This window comes from Bactrocera tryoni, chromosome 3 (genome assembly GCF_016617805.1).
Source record: "Bactrocera tryoni isolate S06 chromosome 3, CSIRO_BtryS06_freeze2, whole genome shotgun sequence".
Classification (NCBI taxonomy): Eukaryota; Metazoa; Arthropoda; class Insecta; order Diptera; family Tephritidae; genus Bactrocera; species Bactrocera tryoni.
This window is the reverse complement of record NC_052501.1, coordinates 32,892,498-32,913,661: the sequence shown is the minus strand read 5'-3', so window position 1 is coordinate 32,913,661 and position 21,164 is coordinate 32,892,498. Positions and strand designations below refer to the sequence as shown.

The window sequence follows — 21,164 nt, the reverse complement described above, 5'->3', positions numbered from 1 at the left end:
TCAAGCGCTTAATCTGCAGAAGGCCTTTAAAAATATAAAAATTTCCAAATTATGGCAAGTAAATCCCGAATTTGATTGGAAGTCATATTTTTTCTAACGAATTTGTGGTAAGGATCGCACAAACGTCAGTTTTTTTTTAAACAAAAGAGTAATTTTAATCATTTATGGAAAAAGTAAATAAATAAATAAAATTAATTGCTAATATGATTGAAACCCACCAACAACATTATTCTTATAGCCAAATATAATGTAATTATTCAAAAAAAGACGTCCAACCATAAATTGTACTGACAGCGAAAATTTATCATTCTTCAACAACAAAATAATTCCAATTAAAATTCGTGGTAAGTTTTAAGTTATTATTAAAATAGGTACAAAATGGCTGAGCAAAAAAACGACTACCCTAATAAAGTAATGAAAACTCTTTGAACACTACGGTTATTGATGGGAGGCAAAAGCATCCCACAAAGTTCGAAGATTGTAAGATATTTGTACATACATATGTATGTAAGTATATACAAGAACGGCCCGAAACAATTTACTTACCCCTCTAGGCATATGCGAAATTCTCCGCCTCTTTTAAGCCTATTTTGCTTAAAAACAAAATTTATAACCTTGAAAACTATTTATGACCAAAAATTGTTTAAATCCAATAACAACCGTTCAACCAAATATTTGTATACCGGTACCTATAGTTGACTTTTGACCGCATATGTCGGTAAATGTGTGATATATATGTATAACTGAAATTAAGGTATAATCCTTCTCTTATGATGGTATGTCTGTATGTCAAAAATGGGTTGAACCGGACCAATTTCCCTTAGCCCCCATAATATAAAGAATAAATAAGAAATCGGTTGGTCGGGTCTCGAGATATGGGATTTCACCAAATTCAATGTCTGTGGCGCTTTTAGTAGTTTTTAACAGTAACGTGGTTATCCTCCGATTTCATTCACACTTTCAATAGAAGTTGTTATAATGTTTGCGCTCAGCAAATTTGGTTGTTGTAGCTTAAGTGGTTTAGGAGATATGTATGTATATATATTAAACTTGTTAGAGGGCGGGGCCACTCCCATTTTTTCAAAATTTTTTGCTCACAGTTGCCCTCTGCTACTGCGCTACAGTGGCAGTGGTCCGATTACGCCCATTTGCAAGCTCGTCCTTACTTTTTTGAAAAGGAACGCCATTCCAAGTTTCATCAAGATGTCTCCATTTTTACTTAATTTACAGCTTGAACGGACGGACGGACGGACGGACATACAGACAGTCACCCGGATTTCAACTCGCCTCACCATTCTGATCATTTTTATATAAAGAATCCTATATCTATCCCGATTAGTTTTAGGTGATACATGCAATCGTTAGGTGACCACAACTATTGTATTATACGCTGTAGAAACTACAGCAACAATTTTATTTACATACATACATACATATGTATGTATACGCAATTTCATCAAAATATGTCCGATCAACAAAAAGGTATTTGAATACAAAATGCCAAAATAAACTTGGAATTTACAAAAGAAAAGGTTCTTTTTCTCCAAAAATAAAACTTGCAGCTTGTATGTATATGTTTCTTATCCACAGGTAGTTATCAACACTGTATTGGAAAGGACTTCCATATAAATATGGCCCAACCGACACTTTATGGTGTACATATTAGATGAAATACTCAGCATTCTTGAGTATACATATGTATTCAAGATGGATTTCCGTTTAACATGTGCGCCAGCGATGAATTGGAAGCAAACCTAAAAGTATTTATTTGGATAATCAAATCATTTCCTGATGTAACAAGGCAATTAATGGAACTCACGTAAAGATAATGGCTACGTCAAGTGATAAGCATCTGTATTCTAATAGCAAAGGATTACCAAGTCTGAATGGTATGGTGGTAAGGCCTTTTCAAAATTAACTTTTCACTCGGTATTATATACATATGTACATACATTCATTTTAAATGCTCGCGTGCGAAAACAATGTGTAAATACGATACGTTTGTGCTAATTGTTCCGGCAGTAGTAGTGATTCTCATATATGAGATATGAGTGATTTGAAAATCATTATCGCATATTTTTAAAACTATTTTTTCAATTTCATTCAGTTTTCTAAGCTGTAAGACTTAGTGTCTTAGGCATTTTTTGTTATTGATTTTTTGCGTTTTTAGTAGTTTTTAAAATAACCGTTATATGATGAGTGAGCCGGGGTAATCTTCCGATTTCATCTATTTTCACACCGCCTGTAGGAGTTATTATAATATTTGTGCTGGGCGAATTTTACTGTAGCTTAAGGGGTCCCGGTCTAGAACCCTCAAATTAAGGGTGTTTCCTGGATTTTTTTAAGGTTAAAAAAAACAATCGATTTAAAAATTTTTCAGTTTATTTATACACTTATGAAAAGCACAAAAATATTTTTTTGTTAAATAAAAAAAAAATTTAACAATATTAAAAATGGCGTCCAAAAAAAGCTATCTTATAAAATGACTCCCGGTGCCGTTGTTGATTTTGACTCTTCAGAATATTTGAAACATGAGAACCAAATAAATTATTAATCAGTAGGAGTGCAGCTATCGCTGGGACTAGAACTAAAAAAAAATTTTAAATTAAAAAAATTTCGCACTTTTGAAGTTCAGATTCTGAAAACTGCTATTTTTGGATCAGTTTTAGATCGAAAAAAAATCGAAGTTCTTAAAATTAAAATTTGATCGTAGTCCCAGCGATAGATATTGATCTTATAAACACCATATTAAAATTTCAAGTGATTCGGATGGATAGTTTTTTTTTTCATCAACGGAACGCCGAAAAAAGTAGTTTTGAGATAAATGACGTACAAAGCATCCATTCATTGAGCCCCTCGACCGCGCTACCTGCTAGAACGTCTGTAGAAGCTAAAATAATGTAAATATCCTACCAAAAATTGTACAGTATATTCTTAAAGGACTATACTTTCGAACAATCAAACAAAAAAATCGATATTTTGAAAATTCTAGACCACCGGGACCAATTAAGTGGTTTAGGAGAGAGGTACATTAAACTTATTAGAGGGCAGGCCACTTTTTCAAAAAATTTTTCGCTCAGGTGCCTCTTGCTGCTGTGATCTCCTGCACCCAATTACAGTTCTATATATGTACATATATTTTTTACATTTCAGTTAATGGCGTTTTGTGGGCGTGGCATTGGTTCGATTACGCCCATCTACCAGCTCGTAATTTGTTTGTATTAAAGAACACGCATACCAAGTTTCGCCAAGATATCTCAAGTTTTAGTCAAGTTACAGCTTGCACGGACGAATAAACATACAGACAGACAGTCAACCGGATTTCAACTTTTCTCGTCAACCCGATCATTTACTTATATACATATAGACGAACAAACAAAACTATTATGCTCTGTAGCAACAGGTTGCAAGTGTATAAAAAGGGAGTTATACCCTTCACGGCATTACAATATTTTAACCAAAACGCTTTAAGGGGGTATTCTAGTCTAGAATTTTGAAAAAATCGATTTTTTTTTTTGCATATTCTTAAAGACTGGATCTTTAAGAATATATTCCCCAAAGGAATTTTTAAAATTCCTATTATTTACCGACTTATAGCTATTTTAGTGACGCAGCGTCAACGTAACCTGCAGTTAGACTCAAATCTTTAAAAAGTAATTATAGTTAATCCAATTAAAACATCGAGGTGAGCTAAGTTATTTCCTCTGGCGAACTTCGGCCGCGCTTTCAACCTGGTCGATCCAACACCTTTTTTCAGGGAAATAGAATTTCTATGGAAAACTAATGAAAAATATAAAAATTACTTGATTAAAATTAGTGCATTTTTAAACTTTAAATAGAAATATATTAAAAACTATATGTCAGCGGCAACTATATACATACATACATATGTATATATAAATGCATCGCTAAAAAACTTCCAAAAATTTTTTAAGAAGTTTTTCGTCGATTGGACGAATGTGTACTATTTTGAAATTGACAATTAGGTTTTTTTTTTCAAAAATCCAAAATTCCCGCTATTTTTTGCACGTATCTCGTAAGTATTCGTATATAAGTATATTTGTATCTTAAACGCCAACTTAGCCTGACTTCGGATTTTCCCTCCACTATGACACACATTTCTTTCCATTTCTCAAAATTAAAAAGTAGGTTGTCTTAATTTCTAATTTAAGATTGGAAAGACCATTTACTTACATTGTCTTACCTCTAAATTGTTTCGCTTTGCAATTTTCAGCGCATGATTAAAAATGTGCGAAAGATTTTCTACATAAATAAGCGCACGCTCACAGATCGGTCGCTGTTGCGCGAAATTAACTGTCATCCCTAAATAAAAGCGGCAGCGGCAAATTACTATCAAAAATTCTTCATGCCTATAGAATGTGTATGGAGCATACATTAAAATTTCTTTTTGCGCGATGTTTAATGCTTGTACAAATGAATGAAAGTAATTTTAATAAATTAATTGCTTTTAGATCTTACATCTTTTACACAAATTTTAAAATTTAATTGAGAATTTGTTATTTAGGGATACCGCGTGGGCGTTAATGCGCCGCACATCGCTTTTATTTAGGTATGCCAGTAACGGCGCACGCAGCCTCTCATTTCAATGAGAAAACCACACTACTGTTTCAGTGTTTGGTGTGCTCCACGCTCTGCTTTGCGGCGTAGAAGTTCCGTCCGCCGGCCGATGCGTTCGAATGGTTGATTGGTGGTCGCTATGGTAGCTCAGGGTTTGGGTGACTCTGCTACATACATACATATGTAGGTAAGCATGGCTGCCTATGACTAAATTAATTACTTACATAGCGACCTTTCTCCTGATTTCAACTATGGGCCGGAGTGAGAGGGCAATAAGTTCCGCAATTAGTGGAAATCCCAGGATTGAGGTTCATAATATGTCCCCTTATGACACTGAGTCCTAAATTTTTGATGTGCTGTCAATTCCGCTAATTTACATACATGGTCGAGATGTGGTGTTCTTAGAATTTCCACATGTTGAGAAACAAGTTGCAAAGCACAAGATCTTGTCGACAATGCCAAGAAAAATGGTAGTAATATTATTAAGTCTTATTATCATTATAAAAAATGGATGCTTTATCATGTATCCAAGCAATTGGATCATCCTCACAAACACCGGACCTCAACCCCATCGAGCATTTATAGGAGCACCTGGACAGACATCGGAAAAAAGGACAATCAGCAGGGAGGACATGCTCAAAGATGTTATTGCAGAAGAATGACACAAAATTTACCTGAGCAGCGGAAAATCATCTCTATTCAATGCTTCGTCGTTTACAAGTCATAATTAGAACAAATGGAAAGCATACAAAGTACTAGGACTGCTCTCTAAAGGGTACACCTCTTTCGGGACTAAACCTGGAACTTCACACCTGTACCTTTGATGAAAGACCGTGCGGATCCGCCGTTAAGCACATCATCGCAGGGTCAGCGTAGCCTTTTGGCTCACTACTTCTACACTACTTATTTGTCGTTCGGCTCTTCTCAGCTCTTGGAGTATCGGAGCTGTTGTCTTTTCCATACTTGTCTAGATTGTACCATTTGAGACACTATATATGTGAAGTTATTCAGTTTGTCTCTTCCTTCCCCAAGTAATGTCTCCCTTTTGAAAATTGTGGGCAGTGAAATATTATGTACTTTACATTTTCGCTAATGCCACCACAGAAGGAGCTCGCAGTCTCCTCCTCCATCGTCATGTTTGTACTTATGCAAGTACTCTCGAAAACATCCATGCCCCGATAAAAACTGAGTCATGTAGAAATCAGTTTCGCCGAGGATTCGTTCCATCTAAGCTTGCACATTACCAATTAATTGGTGTACCCATTTCCCCTCGGCTGATGCAAACCAGCTAGTTTGTAATTCTGCAACCTGCCTTGCCTTTCCTCTTTGTATTTTGCTAATGTTAACTGGCAGCCCACACTCTTGCTTTTGGCGCAGATGCTACATCTGTAACTTTCTTAATTGCATTAACGGTTGAGCTCTTTCTATAGAAGCTTTCTTGGTTGTCAGATAGGCTGCAAGTTTCTCTTTCTAGGTGGTTTGCTGACGGGGCGCAGATTAGGCCTTCCAGAATTTTGCTCATGGTATTAATCAGTCGATAGAAACTCGGTTCCCCTGAAGATTTGTTAGCCTTCTGCAATAGTTGCCCTTGAATCTTCAATATCTTTGGGAACACACAGCTTACTGAAAGGCTTTGTGTTTTACTTTACCACGTGTTCCAGAGTTTTGTGCGAAATAGTATCCCGGCCTGGTGCTTTAGAATTTCCGAATCATTGACCTCTGACGCATCTATGGTTGATTTAGGAATTAGCGTTTTTTACAACTTTTTGGAGTAACGAAGGTTCTTTGCCCTCTCTAATCTTTGACATAACGACTTTATATGCTTCGACCCAGGGGTTCTCATCCACTTTGCTAGTCGTCTTTTTGAGCTCGCTGTAGTATTTCTAGAAAATGTCTTAAAGTACCGTACATTTCCCACATCCTATTCCTTTGAAATAGGCGCCTCGCTTCGTGATTAAATGCCTTGCAGTAATTCGTTTTCACAGTTCACCAATATGCTGGCTTTCTCCGAGTAATATGTTTATTTTTGCTAATGGCGGCAACGCAGGCTTGAGTGATGTGTTCCACCAAAATCATGGCAATCTGATCTACATACATCATTAGATTCCTTGAGGTTTGCGTCAAGCATAAATGGGACAAGTTCCTCGTCCAGTGTTTCGATCTTCCACCCTATGGTAACAAACGAGGAGAAGTCCTTGGTAGTTCTATGTTCTCATTGATATCTACACTTATGGCCAGGTGATAACTCTGGTTATATACATATATCATTCACCCGCCACAAAATCAGATTCTCCTGGTAAAAGATATATCAACTTCCACTTCCTTTTTTTAAGAACTTCTTGTTCCTGCGTTCTGCGTCTAGCAGAAAGAAAGCTTTGAGCAGTACACTACCTCTCTGGTTAGTGGTTTTTCCTCCCTATTCGAGAGGCCAGACATTAAAGACCTTTGCAATTATATTAGGTGTTGTTGTTATTGTTTCCTTCACAACTTCATCCAGTAATTTTTCATAGTCAGCTGTTATAGTGTTATTTTCAAAGTTAAAGGAAAGGTGTACGCTATTCAATAAATCATTATTATTGCACAATCGAATAATGTGAGATTGGGTAATATGAAGTATTCCGCGACCAATCCGAAAATGGTAACTTAACATTTATATTTGATAGGAGTAACCCCGTGAGTTGACTTAAGTTTATTCCCTCCTATTGTTCTAGGATTCAAGACAGGAGAGATTTCGCCCGACTTCAACACAAAATTCTAGACACGACATGGAACCTTGTCTTAAGGTAGATAACCTGTGTAAATAAGTAACATCTAAGCGTGATATTGAAATTTCATACGGCATTGAAGGATAAGGGGACTGTATCGGCTGCCCTTCGTATTTTGTTCCTCAAGATAATGATTCGATTTGATTTAACAAGTAAACTGCAATAGTTTTATTTAATATTTTATGAGTGGCTTCTAACCAGCGCATTCCTTTGAGTTCTTACAAAAACTGAACATGATTATTTCACTTACCGAGCGATTCTGTTATCTGATATAGTCACAAGTCTCTACAATTGTGATTTTAAATTAGAGACAATTTTTGCGGCTTGAGACGATTTTGCAATTCAGTAAGTGACAGTCTCAAAAATCTTTCGTTCGTTGAAGATCGAAGATGGTTTTTACGGAGAGAAAATTTCGAATAATTGCCGGAAAACCCCTAAAAACAGCTCTTTTATTTTTCTCATACAAACGAATGAATGTTTGTTTGTTAGTAACGCTAATACTCGAGAACGGCTCAACCAATCTTGATGCAATTTTCAGAGGTTGTTTGCTGTGGATCGGGAAAGGTTTAGAAAAAAAAACCGTATGCTCTTCGTGAGGAAAAGACGGAAAATTGGTATATTCCAAAAATTAACTTTTTTTCATACAATTTTTTTTTTATTTTTTTGTTTTGTTTTTCAATTACATATGTACTTGAATCGTTCAAATTTGTCGTTTGCTTTCTTTATTCCGGTTATTCAAACAAAAAAAATTATTGAAAATTATTCAGTGAAAACGTTATGTGTGCGTAAGTGATCAATTACATATTGAAATTTGTTACGATGCCACGAAGAGGTCGCGCTAATATCGGTCGGCGTTCTTTTTGGCGTTCTTTGATATACATTGGCAGCCCAAGGCATATCACCGATGACATGAGTGCAGTATTATCGATCGCGGTCAATCAGCAAGCGATCGTCACGATGTTACAGCACGACTTTTCGAACAAGGTTTACCGCACGCACACATTCTTCTTTGGACCAGATGATATCATTTCTGCGGAAATTCCTGATGCAGAGAAAGATCCTATAATACTGGATATCCTGATGAAATCCAATATGGTTCATGGACCTTGCGGACACCACAATCCCACTTGATAATCACTGCAATCAAACGATGGACGATGAGATAGCTATTTCGAATGCAAATGAAATTCGCACACTTTTCGCTATGAACATTTCGACATATCATCCTTCAAATCCGCGTCAATTATGTGATACGAACAAAAATAACATTCGCTAAAAATTGGAAATGGGTCAATTCCGGTTGAAACTTCTGGAGGTTTGATATCAATCCATCTGCCGTTTATCGATTCACGAAAGATAAACTCATCACGAATGTTTATCCGAACATTTGCCAAATTATTGTAACCACGATTCCTTGAATGCACGTGCAATTTTAGCTGCCAGAAATACCGAAGTTGTTGACTTAAACTGTAAGATTCAGAGTCAAATTCCGGGAGACTTGCGCTCATACAAATCGATCGATCGTCTTGACAATGAAGACGATGCCGTGAATTATCCAATGGAGTTTCTAAATTCTTTGGAGAGTCTTGGTATGCCACCGCATCATTCGCGTCTCAAAGTTAGATTTGTCGCTATTATGTTTATTATTAATTTTACATTCAAAATACATTTTCACAAAAAATACATTTTATTACGTTTCTTTTATTTAAAACTCTATGCACGAAACACGCTTTATTCCGATTAGGTGATCTCAGGTACTTGTTTACCTATACAATCCTGAGCCATCTAACCTAACTTAAGGGGTTAGAAGTAGTTAGAATTTTCAAAAAATTAATTTTTTTTTTGCATTTTCGTTAAGTGTAATATCATAAAAATATTCTCTAAATTTCACGTTGATCCGATAATTAGTTTTTGAGTTATTCGACAAATAACAAAGCGAGCTCGGACACTTCAAAGCGCTAGTGTAAAACTTTAAACGCGTTTTTTTCAAAACTATGTTTTTTGAATCGGTGACAACTGTAACTCGAAACCGATTTTAATGAAATTTATACAGCTTTTCGAATACATAATAATCTCGGGCCTGATAGAAGGATTCTAATTTTTTCGAAAATTTCGACTTTTTAAGACCAATTAACTGTTGATTTTTTCGCAAAAATTTAGAAAAAAGTTCCTGAGGCCGCCATTTTGTTAATTTTTGAAAAAAAAAAAAAATCCTTCGATCAGGCCCGAGTTTGTCTATTTATAAAACTAATTTTTTTTGTCCGATTGATTTTAGATGAATCTCCAAGGACTTATGGTTGTCACCGCAAGTACCATTTTTTGGAACAGGGTCAACACAAACAACTATAACTTTGGAAATTAAATTTTTTTTTTGAAATTTTCGTGACTTCAAGTCAACACATTCTATAATAATGCCATATTACTACTTTTGTAAAATAACACGATTTAATAGCAAACAAAAAATTCTGAAAACTCTCATTTTTTCGTGCCTCTGACTACCCCTAACCCCTTAACCTAGATTAATCTAATCTATAGACATATGAGTACTAATAAAATACGTGTAACTTATTTTAGAATATACCCTGTTTCACGTAAGTATTAGTAAAAGGTTTAATTAGTTTCAGAACTAAAATGTACAGCGCCGGAATAGATAATCTGGTTACTCTAGTCATCCGACGATTAGCAAACAAAGGAAAAAAAAACTATAGCTAGAGAACGTATTTGATATTATATACGTTCTCTCTGCTTTATCGTTCAAGTGCAGCTTTTTATTGTTAACGCAAAAGCTTACAAAAGCTCACGTACGCTTGCAGAAGATTTGGGCACCACTGTACGAAAGAACTTGCATGAAAAGTTACGGGTACACAATGCTTGCAAGTTAACGCCACCAATAATTAACGGTACTTATGTATAAAATTAGCAATAAATATATATGTAATTGCTGTAAGTATTAAGCGAATATGTCAAATATGTCATTAACACATCGCCAATTAGAGACAGAGCATCAGCTATCACTTATGACACGCTTTAAGTAGAATTAGACAGCACATCATCTAACACCTAAGCTCTGCACTTCCTACAACGTAAGATGAAGCTTTGTATCTGGTTAAGAATATACATAAGTTAACAAAACAAATATTTTGTTATCCAGTGTACTGTACAAAGCTTAAGAATGCTCAGGAATGCAGGTACAAAATTTGGCAAACGCAGCACGCCACTTTACCGCTACCCACTACATGAACGTCAAACAACAATTAAGGAATTTGATGACGCTACAAACACGCCACTAACAACATGCGTCGCTGCCGACGCACATAGGAGCATTTGGTCTCAAAACCCGGACAAAATTATTTAGTAATTTCATGAATGAAAATGAATAAAAAACATGATTGAATATAATAATGCAATATATCAAAATAAAACAAGTAAGGGAGGACTAATTTCGGGTGCAACCGAAAATTTTATATTGAATATATTTGAGTAGGAGGTAGCCCGACCAGATTTTATCTATTTTTGGTCATCCCACATACTACTAATATGCCACATACTCAAAAAATTGTTAGCTCGGTTTCATTTAGGTACCTGACATACAATCACCAATCATATGGAGCAAGGCCAAGTGGATGTTCGAAAATCTTGGTAATAGTTATATGGAGGGAGGATCAAGTTTTCGCCCAATTGCATCTATTTTAACCGCAAAGATACACTGTTGTGAATAAAATATGTTCTGAAATTTTCATTGAAACTACTCAAATATTGGCGGCCATATCCAGCATAAAGTGACCTATAAGTTCTAAAATCTTTATATTAGGTATTATTCCCGCCTTCTCCTGGCCTTGTACTTTCACTGCCATTCAGCAGGCTGGAGAAGTGTTCTCTCCATAATTTAAGTATGCTCTGGGCATCGGTCACTAGATCACCTTTGGGGGTTCTACAAGAGTATGCTCCGGTTTTGAAACCTTCTGCTTAAAAGCCGCCGCATTTTTTTTTCGTAGAATTTTCGAGCATTACCCCTGTCGGCCAGCTATCAAGCTCTTCGTACTCACGCATTTCGGCCTCTTTCTTTTTCCGTCTGCAAATGCGTCTCGCTTCCCTCTTCAACTCTCGGTATCTATCCCATCCCGCACGTGTTGTGGTCGATCGTAACGTTGCGAGGTAAGCAGTCTGTCTTGAAATAAGGAATGCTTGATGGAAAATCTTAAAGAAGAATCCTTAGTGGCTAGAAAAAAACTTAAAACAGCGAAAAGAAAATGAGCAGACTACGAAATTATTAGAGAAGAAAAGAAAATTAGCTACGATTCAAGTACAAGAATTTGAAGCAAAAAAAGGGTATCCCTGAAAATATGCGTAAGCAATTAGAACAAGTTGATGAGGAAATGAAAATGATCAAACATCAGTAATTTATCTCTAATTTAGTCATTCGAATGCTAGTCAATCGTACTGTAGACAATTCTTAATATTATTTGATGTTATTTAATTTCTTAATTTATGTTTCTCCTTTTTTGTGATCAATAATATTGAAAAAACTGAGTGTGTGGAGAATTAATAATAAAAAAGAAGTTTAATTTCTAACTAATCGATAATAATAGTAATTATTGGATTTTCAAAAGTTATAAACATTTGATCTAAAGAAACTGATCTTTTATGGATAGTTGGAAATCTGAGAAAAAGTATAAAATAATTGATAGTTCCAAATTCTTACTTAATTTCGGGTATTAGGTGTAAATTATAGCAAACAAAAATTATTTTTAAAATAAATAATTTACAATTATAACGACTTTTTGAATGACAATTATTTCTTTGTAGGTTCTGAAATTTTATTTTCAGTCAGGGAAAAGTCATGGAAAAGTCAGGGACTTTCCAAATTAGTGTTCAGTCGACACCCTGATTATGAACTACTGTACAAACCCGGTAATATGAATAAAGTTATAGATGCTTTATCTCGTCCCCCTATCATCCTATCAACTCTGTGACGTTGACCCAGAACAGCGACGAAAGCTGCTCACAGAATTTAATACCATTTGCCAATGTATCGCTTAACGTATTCAAAAACCAAATCATTCTCAATGTAGGAAATAATACTGGCTATAAGTTTGAAATTCCACTCCCCACCTATCATCGTCACACCGTAACTGACTTAACCTTCAACGAAGGAAAATTTGCCCATCACCTTAAATCATATTTGAACCCATCGGTCACTCTGATAGAGGCTGTATTCCGGCACTGCAATAGTCAGGAATTCTGAAACTGCAGTTGATAGAGAGCTCCTGACAGTAGACCCCTCCACCAAACGTCCCCACAAGCTTTGACCCATCCGTGAAGAAGCTCACTGTCCCTCCCCTCCAACGGCTTCTTCCCACCCACAACTCCCTCGCCGGTATATGGGTAAAGAAGGAACGCCAGAGTTCGGTTTAGCCACTTCATGATCCAAGTGATCCGGTATGAAGTCAAAGTAAGTAAGGATTTCCGAGAAACAGCGGGAAAAACAACGACACGCAGCCGTGTGAAAATTTCAATTTATAATTTGTATTTTTTGCCTATGTGATATTTATCCCTAACTCATTAACTCAGCGTGACTTTTCAAAAAGAATTAATCGATCTGTTAAAGGATCGTTAAATATGATAGATACGATGCTTGTAACGTTCCGAAAACGAAGTTAAAAGCTGAGCAACATTTTCTGTTCATTTATTCAGATACAAAAAAATGGCGGCAGAACTGAATGTTGACGAAGATAAATCAAGAATCTGCGGCCGACGAGAAAATTTCTGCGTGAGAACTTGCAAAGGATAGAGAAGTATCGAATGGATTTTAACTGAGTTTGATGCTTGCAGAAAAAGTATATGCTTTAAAAACCAAAGAAATTGGAAAACCTTATTGACTGCTTGATAGATAGATTCAAAGTCCTTTTAGATAATGACAACGTTGGCAGTGTCATTGGGGGCAGAAACAAAAGTCAAAAAACAACAAGTTACCGACTACTGCATTGGAAACATTGAAGAATTGAATAAAGACCACTATATTTAATATAATAATCTTCATGTTTCAAGTAAATGTTTATTTCATCAACACGACGTTTTCATAAATATTTTCGTGCAAAATCAATTCCTATAACTTCACCCTTAAAGGTAAGACATGGACAAGATTTCGTTCAAATTATCTCTGATAAACGGACAAGAACTCATAAAACGTGCAAATCTGTAGTTCTAGTTTTTTTTTTTAATTCTTATTAATTTGTGCCATTTTACCACAAGTAAAAAAAATGCGTAAAATTATCGCAGCGAGCAAACTGACTTTTGTCGACGTTTCTGGTTCAGGATGGCTGAACGGAAACTAACGGGATAATCATTATTTTTTCTTTACTGGCTGACATTACATCGATTGATCTATGTACCTTGATTTATCTATTGCAAAGCCGCAAAATCGGACCAAAATTGAATGTTTTGTCTGTCTATTAACCCATTACCGCCTGCGGTATACGCTTGTTGTTGGCACGATTTCGTAGAACCACGTAAATCAATTTTTAAAAACTTAGTAGGCCATGAAATTACAAATCTATCAAATTTTCCGAATTTTATGGAAATAAATGCTTTTTGCTTTAGTTTGAAATGTGGCGCGTGTCAGCTCGCCGGTTGGTTACTTTTGCTTATTTTTCATGATAAAAACAATTAACCATTCCAGTTTTTACGATATAGAGTATGATTAACATATAACAAAAAATGTCCACCTGCGGCTGTAAAAATAATGAAGAAAGGAGTAAGAACAGATTTTCATAATCCCGTTTGATACCAAGAATGAAATGGCATTTGTCCGAAAGAAAGACAATAATGTTGTATCGTAGAGGCTCTTGGAAAAGTGAAGAGGTGTTGTAACATGAAGAGGCAAAAAGCAGAGGTCAATATACGCAGAATGTTGTTGAATTACAACAAGGGTATGGGCGGCGTCCATCAAATGGACTTGTTAATTAGCCTACACCGGGTGTCTATAAGAGGTAAAAAGTGGTGGTGGCTTAATGTATGTTTTGATAAATAACTCTAAAATGTTACTAGTATGGATCAACTAACATTCAAACGTATGATTTCACGATCATATCTACGATCGCCAAATACACAGATTGGTCACAATCCAGAGCGTATTTCGAACCCAAATATGTATGTTTACTTAGGAAACTCCTTGTATTTCACTAGATTCTGCAATGGGTGCCCTCGTGATTTTTGCATTTTGTATCATCGTGCTATCTTGCAAGAGCAAGAGAATCCTCGTATTGTATTATTTGACTATATTATTTTGAATTTATGAAATACTAGAGGACCCGTCCACGCTTCACTGTGGCTGATACATAGATAACACTACTACTACCATTTATATGATTTCTATTAGTTGGATTACAACTATTAGTTAATAAGATATATGTATGTAGCATTTTTGTGAAGCTACTTGTGTTAGTTTACAAAAAAATGGATCAGAAAGCATGTCGTGTGTTAATAAAGCTTTGCTTTTCGGGGGAAAATACTGTTGAATTTGGGCTCAGGGAAACCCACCGTTGAAAAGATATTTGCTAAGCTGGAAACAGGCTAATTGAGCACCGAGGACAATGATGTTCTAAAGATTCGAAAACAATGTGCAAAGTGGGTGCTCTACATATAATGTTGTCTTTCGCAACATTCCTTATCATATATTAACACCTAACGGTATTTCCGTTATACCTGAACGGTATTCCTTATGATATAGTAACACCTGACGGTATTTCCCCGGCTTTGATCTTTGGGAAGGTATAAAATGTTCGGTTAAGCCTTTCTTACTAGTTTTTCTTAATCCTTGTTTCCTTGTTGTTTCTAAAGAACAAGATGCTAAAGAGGAATAATTTGGTTGGAAGTTGTGGTTGTCCTCATAATGTTTGGAATTATCCCTCTAATTTACGAACAAATGTACAATTGTGTACGTTGGCTGATCATTCGAGCAAAATTGTGCGTTTGTAACTGCGAAATGACTGAAAGTCTTACCACACACATGCCAAGATCGGTGAAATCAACTTTTAAAGCTGCTATATGCCACCGAGTGTTCCGCAAGGTATTTTTGAAAGGGTACTGGATGACCTCGAAAAGAAAGTTCAAACAACTACGAAAAACATGATAGCAGATGGTAATAACAAAAATGAAGGGTGAAAAAGAAACATCTGCAACCTGCCCTACACTAATAAAATCGGCGTGGAAACCCCTTACCCTACACAAAAGAAAGAACCACTTGTACTACCAAATATACATATGTATGTATGTATGCGTTTATAGATGCGCCAATGGCCACCGACGAAAAAGTAATAGAAATAGAAGAAAGGTTTGGAATCACCAAAACATCGGATCTAGATGGAACACACAACCAGGCCTTAAAAATTGCTATTAAGCAAGAAGTGGGACCCTTCTCAGGATTAGATATTCTGTTAAAACAACAACAACCTTTCTCAGGGCTCCTTATTCGCTGTTTTCAAGAAGGGTATTTCCAAAAATTTAAAAAAAACAGCGACTCGTTCTTTTGCAGAAACCGAATAAACTGGCTGGAGAACCAAGTTTGTACCATCTTCTCTGCTTTCTCTTTGAAAAAGCTTGACTCTGACGAGGGACCTAAATAATACAGGGTGACAGGGTATTGCAGTGCTAGCCCACTGCTGTGGAACGTACTTTATGACGGAGTGCTACGGCTTCCGTTACCAAAGGGGCTTCAAATTATAGGGTACGCTAACGATATTCCACTAACTGTGATAGGAAAGGAACTCAGACACTGCTCTAAAAACAAAAGAACTGGCTCGTGTCGAGAAAGGTCAAACTAGCGTTGCAAAAAACTGAAGCAGAGCTAATTAAAAATAAATGGAAAAAGTTACATTTAATATTGACTTCTATAACATAACTATCCATTGGAAGACGTCTTACAACAGACGAACGAAACGAAGCGAGACACAGAAGTATATACAAGTGGCATAAACTCTAGGACGTTGCAGGAAAAGGACGGTGGACGAACATCATGGAAGCATATGAATCATTAATGTCGAAAGTAAGAGACAAGAAAGAACAAATGCATGAACTCCTTTACTACTTCTATATGTTCTAAGCACACTCCATATAGTGATTTTATATGATATATCATTATTTCATGGTTTTTCGATTTTATCTAATACGACAATGTGAAAATGCAGCTTAATCCGTAATCGCATTACTTCATAAGCAGCATAAGTCAAGTTTCAATAACAAGGCACTGCAAAAAGGACAAACATGACAACATAGTTGACATTGTCAGTTGAAAGAAATTTGGCAACTTCACGACGATGCGCACAATTCGGCGTCAATATGTATGCGAGCTTGTGTTTTGTCAAAACTCAATTCTTTGCTCTGCGCCGTCTCCATGCGAACTAGCCGTGGCTTACCACTGTGCACAGAGACGTTTTATCTGAGCTAGTAATTGAGGTGAGGTAGTGCTTAATTTTCTTAGCGAAATGCTTGTGGAATCATTAAAGGGTAATAATAAATTGTTCACGTAAAAACATAAATTTACACAAATTCGTATTCATTTCAAAAGTTTTTAAATAAAATCGATTATTAAAAAGTTTGCTAAAATAATTATTTGCCTGTGCGTCCCCTGAGCGCCCCCTTTACCTAAATGAATTTCAGGATTCGAACGTAAATGCTCGTTTTCGCATTGAGCTTAACTCCTTCACACTTACGACCTGAGCCACCTCGCCGGAAATCGATTGCTTTAGTCACTATATCGTTAACTTTTGACCATTGAGACCACTGAGTTCACGCAACGCACATATGTAAATCCGTTTAATGCTGCACAATTCGGATTTACCTACAATTTTGGATTTACCAATAATGCTTTTTAATTCCAGAGATTATTTGTAAATAGAAATTATGCATTTTTTGTCATATCATAGAAATTGAAAACACAAATATAAATGGTTATGCGCATCGATAATTCATCTCAGAAGATTCGTTGTGTCTATTTATAGCCTTTTCCGCGTTTGGCTCATTGCGTTGTGTATTTTTCTTTTCGAAGTTATATTTTGCGATGTTCCCTCATGTAACAGCCGTGCCCTTTTTATTTATAAACATTCTCTAATTTTATAACACTTCATTTTTCACTTCAATCTTGTTTTAAATCACAGCCAATGGCAACACTGCTCATATTAACATCCCTTTTCCAACGCTTCCGATTATTTGTAAGGTGGAAAGCTTTTGTGGAACGTACGCAGAAGATAAGCTTTTATGCGCAACTTAGCCAAAAAGTGGGCTATGTTTAAAGCAAGAAAGGGCGGCCAGGTATTCTCGCACATATGTGGCTCATCTTTGCTACTCTCACTATATTTGCTGCACTCTTATTCTCTTCGATTTATGTTAAAATTGGCAACTCCTGTGTCAGCAAATGAGAGCAGGGCTGCACACAAACACAGTTTTGTATACATCGCTGCTTTCGTTTCCCATTGATATCCGTGCTTGCCTTTCCAATTTTGCGCCATCTGCAATTGTAGCGCAGTCAGTGCCATTTGGGGCCATCAGCTAAGAAGCAGGGTAGTACGGTGTATCCTGCAACGCGCATTCGTTAAACAAATCAAATAAAATAATTGTAATTAAAAAAATGCTCCAGAAAACAATAAATGGTCAAAAACTATTTAATCCGTGATCTACATAATTCTCCGTTTTCCATGCCTTACTGCGAAAAATTCACATGCACAGTCAGTCGCACAAAAAAATCGAAACGAAGCGATTGATTCTTGCACAAGAACCGACTTATACGACGACAATTGAAAGAAAATTCAAGTGTGAAAAATGTCTATGCATGCAAAAGTTAAGTGGACCAAAAGCATCGCATTGCGTATAGATATTGCATATTGAAAATGGAATTTTTTCAATCGCTAAATAATCGTGTATGTTCTATCTACAAATTTGAATTTAGTACAATTGAAAATCGGCACAACAATAGTTAAAGAATTTAATGTGGTATATTTTTTATATTAAATCTCTAATGTTGAGGCTATGAACGACTTTCTCATAGGCAAAGTGTAAATAATTTACGTAAAAAACATTATATAATTTATAGCAAGTAAAAGCATAGATGCTCTCATACTTCCTATTCGCTTTTTGAGTTGTATTGCAGTCATATTTCCGTCCTGGACTTACGTAAAACGTTCGGAGGCAGTCTGAGTTTTGAGAAAGGAAAAATTATATTGATATAAACTAAAAATTTAATTTCACCCGCATAACGTAGTATGTGCAGATGCATATTATTTAAAAAAATTACGAGTGCCTAACAAAATGCGAGTTCAAGATAAAAGGTTTAAAACTCAATAAAAAAACATGGAACTTTGAATGTGAAATAATTTACAATTATTCATTCTATTATAATAAACTACTACACATAAAAAATTAAAAAAAAAAGAATAACTAATTTCTACCCCCAATATCCTTTCTGATTTGGCCCCGTACTATAAAATATCTACAACGACAGTTAAGTTGAATTATATAAAAATTTTGTGGATATACGGATTTTCATATTTAGGCGCTGTTCGTATAAGTTCGTTCGCAGTTCGCAGTTCGTTTCGCTTCTAAAACGCTTCGTATTCTTCTTTCGGCTATACGTGTAACCCAGAGTTTCGCAGTTACCTTTCGTTTTCATCTGTCGGTTGTAGTTGCCTTTGTTAGGTTCATCAGTACTTTGGTGATTTACACATCTTGTTCTTAAAGTGAGCATATCTCCATTTTTATTGAGTTCCTTTCAAAATGAGCTGAACACTTCGGTATTGGATCACAAAAATTTCATTTGGTAAGTTGTGGTGCGGGAAAGTGCATTGGAATAAACTGAGATGAATCGAGTTGAGTAACGAAAATGAAAAAGCAATGTGGGCAAAACTCGGGTATCGATGAGAAAAATAATTGTGTTTCCTTGTGCATCGAGTCTCAGTGAGTTAAATTTATGCCAAGTTTCTCGGGTTTTTGCTACAATAATTGAAGAGAAAAAAAAAACGCTCTCCCGACCCTTACAAAAGTATAGTTAAAACCAATTGGAAATAAAAATGGATAAATGCGCGTGCCAAAGAGAAAACGTTACTACCACACTCGTCTATACTAACTATAAATGTTTTAAATAAAAGTCTAAAGAAGACATTTAGCGTTTCATTTGTCCCCATCAATGTGTAAATTTCAATTGGAAAAGAACATCTAACATTTTCGTGCGATTTAGGCATTTCGAGTGATCAAAGTATAATAAAATAATGAGTTTCCACAAAATTCAAACGAAAATGAAGTTTGTCAGTATTGAATATAATATGTAGTTTCAAGGTTAATCGCGTTTACAAGAGAACTACACATAAGTATGAGCACACTACGACTGCTCGAACTGCTTGTGGGAATATGCCGACACAATTCCGTCTCTCGTTTAGCACAACTCATTCTTAATTGCCTGCAGTTTCTAATTTTGGGTACTTATCGATCGAATATTCTTAACAGTTTTTGTTAGTGTCAATGTTAATGCAACATATCATCGTCAACACTTAAAATTTCGCACCTACAATTTTGGATTTCGAGTAACGACAACAATTAACACATATACACCGAATGACATATTTGCATAAAAGTGCCGATTAACGGTATGCTGAGCGCTGCTGAAACCGCAAATAAAATTTTATGCTGTATATGCTGGGAGTTGAAAATAACAGTTTTGGTTACAGCCATCCTCCTAAAAGAGGTATGACCTTTTTTAAAAGCTTGCAACATTATGCACATGTTCACATAACCATACTTGCATATTTACATATGTATGTATGTATATTTGATGTATCAATTATCTAAAATTTGGTAAGTTTTACTAATTATAAAGGGGATATATATGAATGAGTCAAAACGATATCCAAAGCCTTCACAATGCCACCAATTTTCTTATAGATTAACTTGTATGGTCTAATGGGCGCCTTTGTGCATCCTTATTAACAAATTATTTTACATACTATAGGTACTTTCAAGTTATCAAATCAGTGATAAAGAACTATTTATGTATGTATATAGCGTATTTATACTTGATTACATCCATATATGTATATATATACATATATATGTATATATACCTATGGAATGTTTATCTTTTCTGAAACTATATGTCCATATGTTCGTACATTTAGAGATAAGGAAATACAAACATTCGATAGTGGAATTGTAATATGAATCAATAACTGTACCTACATACATGCGCTGGATTGTAGGCTGGATGGGTAAAAAAAGGGGAACAAAGGAGGGTTCTCAGCTTTTTGTTCATTAATGGTAGTACCGAGGACTTGTTATATCACTTAACACAGTAAGAATTAAAAATACCATACGGCGGATCCTCTACAAACATACTTATATCGAAATTAGGAATAACTTATTTTTTGTTATCAGATAACACTGTGGAACATTTTTGGGATTATTGTCTGGGGGGTGAGAAATTCCAAGTCAGAGTGATGGTACTAGGCCAGTATAGTCAAACCCTCAAAGGGTCATGTGTCAGTTTTTTTTTATTACCTTTTAAATTTTTTCTTTATCTTGATGTTTTTTCGCTTAGTTGTAACATTTTGGCAAAAACGTAGTTTAACATAACTCGATATGTCTCAACACATAAAAAAAGAGGAAATTTCAGTACTGATTTTGTTCAAACATACAAGATGTACTTCAACCAAAATGTTATAGTGAACGAAAATTGGGTACCAAATATAGTGTGTAAAAGCTGCTGCAACCGTCTAATGGATTGGAAAAACAGAAGACGTGAAAGTATGCATTCGGTATCCCAATGACTTGGACTAATCC

The 21,164-nt window shown here is 35.6% G+C and overlaps 2 protein-coding genes across 4 annotated transcripts in view; both read left to right on the top strand.

Moving 5' to 3' along the window:
• LOC120771970 (putative sodium-coupled neutral amino acid transporter 11) overlaps positions 1 to 21,164 on the top strand; it is a 550,765-nt gene that overhangs the window by 140,863 nt on the left and 388,738 nt on the right. The window lies entirely within an intron of this gene.
• The window catches only part of LOC120771965, a 46,605-nt gene continuing 43,404 nt past the window's right edge, over positions 17,964 to 21,164 (top strand). The window contains exon 1 of the mRNA XM_040100301.1: positions 17,964 to 20,073. The gene's annotated coding sequence lies outside the window, so the exon portion shown is untranslated. The remainder of the gene's footprint in view (positions 20,074 to 21,164) is intronic.